Source organism: Pteropus vampyrus, unplaced genomic scaffold, assembly GCF_000151845.1.
Source record: "Pteropus vampyrus isolate Shadow unplaced genomic scaffold, Pvam_2.0 Scaffold9, whole genome shotgun sequence".
Taxonomy (NCBI): Eukaryota; Metazoa; Chordata; class Mammalia; order Chiroptera; family Pteropodidae; genus Pteropus; species Pteropus vampyrus.
Genome location: NW_011888790.1, coordinates 8,449,410 through 8,453,940, shown reverse-complemented (window position 1 = coordinate 8,453,940; position 4,531 = coordinate 8,449,410).

Sequence of the window (4,531 nt, the reverse complement as noted above, 5' to 3'; positions counted from 1 at the left end):
AGAGATTTTAAAATCTCATGATAAATTTTGCTATATAAGTATTCTCCCCACATATTGTAACTGTTAAAATTCTGAGTAATTTAAAAGCATAATCATCATTTGTCCAATTTCATTTTGAGCCTCATCTCAGAAGCCCAACAGTTTATAAAACGGTTATACTATCACAGAAAAAAAATTATGAAAGCCTGAAGGCATACCTCTTAAGACTACAGCCTCTCCAACTGCACAATAGAGTATAAAAGATGTTAATTTGGATAAAGTTGGGGACTGAAAAATTTTGTGAGCATGCCGGTGATTTTAGAAGTTCATACTCAATTTTTCTAGTCAATTAATATATGATTTTTCTTTGTTGATAATCCATCAGTTGAATTCCTGGAAAAGATCACAACTGCAGCTTTTACAGAAGCTAACTCCAAAATGTAATGTTCTTATATTGTACAATAAAACCTAAAATTCTATGGAGGAGAATTATCCAGCAAAAATGAGACAGAAAGCTTAGATGACCTATATTAATACATTCTTTTGGACTAAGTTGTTAGCAGTAAAAACTAGATACTTTCCATAGAACAGAAATTTTTCAAAACGTATAGTATCCAGGTATTATAGACATAAATCTGAGACGCCCTGTACATTGTGACCAATGAAAAAGGTAACAAGATATTGGAGAAAGAAAAAGACTTTGAGTCATACATAGTTGGACAGTAACCTGGCTTTTTCTTCTATTAATTGTATGAGTTTAAGACAAGTTTTGGAAAGTTATTTAAGACTGCTAAGAAGAAAAGGAAGTTAGAGAAGTCAGCAGTGCCAAACTCGGCAGATGCTTTATCAATTATAGTAAATTCAGTTATGGCCTAAAGAAGCATGTAACACATAATAGAAAGAGAGGAATCTAGGTCATAAGGTCAGTAAACTCTATTAAGCAAAGTTAAATACTTCTAGAATTTTAACTTTTGCTGCTTCATAGGTTTTGGAACAGTTGTAGATAAGGAATTTTGTGGCTTGATGGCTGCTTCACAGGGGCTTCCCATTTGTAAGTCAGAGACAAAGGCAATTACTCTACATGTAAACTTCAACTCTTCACAAAAACCCTTCCTGACCCAGTCTAGTTTAGTGATTGTTCTTCACACCTATGTAGACCTAGCAACCACTGTTCTTGCCTTTCACAAATGCTTGATTCTACAATTCACTATTTACTATCTTACCCTACTTTGGTTGGAAACTTCAGGAATACAATCTGTTTTATATCATGTTGTGCCCTGAGTAGTGATTAGCATTTGATGAGGTGCTCAACAAATATTTATAAAAGGAATATTTCAAATTATAGTGCATATGTAACTGTGGGTTTGAGTGACTTATCTGTCATGACAGCATGTCTCATGGAGATAAAGGACAAAATTATATGACTACAGCAAAATTGGAGAACGTACACATTTATTAGAGACCATTTTAATGCTTACTTGTGTTATTCATCTGTCTATTCTTGGCATAGCAGTCAGCTAAAGGAATCACATCTAGTGTTTACCTTCTGGAGCCAGACATCCTAGATTCAAATCTTGGTTCTTTCTCTTTCAAACTAAGTAATCATGGGACTGTCACTTATCATACATTTCTTTCTCAGGGGTGGTAACAATTCCTAGTTTCATGTGGTTGCTATGTGAGTGAAAATAAATGGTTATATCTAAAGCAGTTAGAACTATAAGTACAAAGCAAGCACTCAATAAATATTAGCTATTATTATCTGAACAACTATTAGTCACAAATTTTTCTATCCTTTGGTATTTAGAATCTTAGTCACTCAGGTGTTTAATCATTGAGAGCCCGGTTTCATCATTCCCTATGGTATTTGGGAAAAATTATAGATTCCTAATGATAGTATTTTTTATGCCAATGAGTCTACAGTGAAAGCATCTTGTGAGTCCTCAATGGAGAAATATGTATATTTCTAATTCTCCAAAGGCCTTTTCCTGAGAAACCACAAAATCTTATTCATAGATATGGCATTTTCTGTGGCTGTATCTTATGCAGTGTGAATTAGGAGAAATTGCTTTCTGGAAATTTGTCTTATATGAAATTCATAAATAAAAAAAGCTCCTATTTCTACAATAATGCCTTTTAGATATATGTTTCATACTGAATTCTCACATTTATTACTTAATTGTTGGCATAATTACTTTAAATAGATGATGCATCAGTGAGAGTATGTTTTATAGTTTGGAATCTTGCCTCATTAGTTATAGTACCATGTACCTTCTTACAGAGATAGGAAATTAGAAATGGTGTAGCACTATTATTAATTTCTGTAAGCAACATTTAAACCAGTAGAACCATTAGTAAATTCCACTTTTATCTTGGTGGAGGAATTGTTTTAGTTGGGAAACTTTGAGTTGCAAGAGGGAAAGAAATGAGTTACAATTAGCTCCAGCAAAAGGGCAATTACAATAAGAATGCAGTGCTGTCTCACAGAGTCTTACATGGGAACTCGGCTAAGTCTCAGAAATTATGGAAACCATAAAGAGAAACTTGTGAATGTGATCTTTATTTTTTTCTTCACATGTGCTTCATGCTCTTCTGGACTGACAGGCTTTCTCTGATATGTAGTTCACGTGAACATAAGCATCTTAAAATCTAATATAAGGCCATTACTTAGTCTTATAACCATTTTTAGCTCATGTGAGCTGGTTTAATACATCTGCTATAATACATTTGTGGCAGACAAAATTAAGAAAGGGACTGTAATATATCAAATATTTATAATTGTAAATGACCAAATTTTAACTTTATTAAAACTAACAAGGATTGCTAAATTACAAAAAACTTACACAGATGCATATATGTATATGTATGTGTGAACATATATATGCCTATCTAAACATGAAAATATATACTTTGAGCATGACGATTTAGGAAATTATACTAAGTACAATATCTCCAAAATGCAAAATGAGAAAGTTTTGGACAATGTGAGAACACTGATTAAACAGTTTCACTTAGTAGATAATATTAAAACAATGGCTGTAAGATTGAGTGAAGAGCCTATATATTATTTTTTTTTTCAGGGCTAATTATAAAACCTATCATTTATAATACTAGATTTTAAATAAACTTTAGCTTTGTTAAATCTATTATAGGCAAAGTAAAAATAATTTGACAGATGCAATAATATTAGAAAATTAAAACATATCCAATCATAAAGACACAATTTAGAGCATAACACACTGTAGAGTTTAAATTCCACTGGAATGACAAAATGATAATTTTAAAGAATACTGATATAATCTAAACTTAAAGGATGAAACAGTAGAATAAGGGTCAAGAGAGAGATGAATGTCTCTGAGTAGCACTGAAACTTCACGAATTCTGTCTTACATCTTTTGGTTAGTATTCATTATCCAGACTAAAACATAGTTTAGGGTTTCCAAAGAATTGTTAGGCTGTCATTCAACGGGTTTCCTATTGCCACCTGTTTATTTTTCAGTCTAAGTTTTAATATAAATGCTGCACAAGTACTAACAAACAAAAGGAGATGGGATACAAAAAGTAAAAATAACATTTTTTACTGAATAAATCTTAGGCATCACAGAAGTTCTGGAATTAGTCACTGATGGAAAAGTATTTATTATTATCAACAATGACGTGATTGTAAGTAGAGGTATAACCTACATAGAGGTGGAAGAATCAAGATAAAAATATGGACAATATGATGCTAATAAATAGTTTTCTTAAAATTATAATTTCATAGAATTGACTAAGAAATATAAAAATCTAAGTCAATGATAACCACTAAATGAATTAGTCAAATAGTATTTAAATCTCTTCTTGATAAATAGAAATGAGGACTACAAGATTTTTATTAAATCTTTAAAGAAGAGATAATACACATTTCCCGCCCCCCAACAATTTAATGAAGATAATATACTCTAAATTCTAAAGTAATCAAGGAAAGTACAAGAAAATAAAATTATAAATCATTATTGCTCATGAGCAGATGCATAAATCCCAAACAAATCAAATTTACCAGTGTATTAAAATATTGAATCAATAATAGGGTTTGTCCCTAGAAACCAAGACTAGTTTACTTTAGAAAATTTGTCCATATATATAAACACATTAAGAAAAAAGCAGAGAAAAAAATATATATGACTATTTCAATCAATTCAGAAAGTTATTTAATAAAATTTGGGTAAGGATATTAGTAAGGACTTTTACCATTTAAAATTTCATCTGGAAACCCAAAACTAAAGATAATATTTTCTAAGTTCTCTCACTTTCTAAAGCAAGACAAGGTATTTCTAAAGCAAAACAATTTAGTCATGGCATGCAAAGAAGTCTGCGTCCCTTAGCCCAAAAGAGAACTCCAGGACTTTTCTTTTTATTGTGGTTGCCATTATAAATGTGGAAAATTTAATTTTAATTATAAGTATTAAAAAAAAATTCATTTTTTAGTCATACCAACTGCATTTCAATGCTCAAAAGCTATGTGTGGTTAGTGACAACCACACTGGACAGCACAGAGAACATTTCTACTACATCA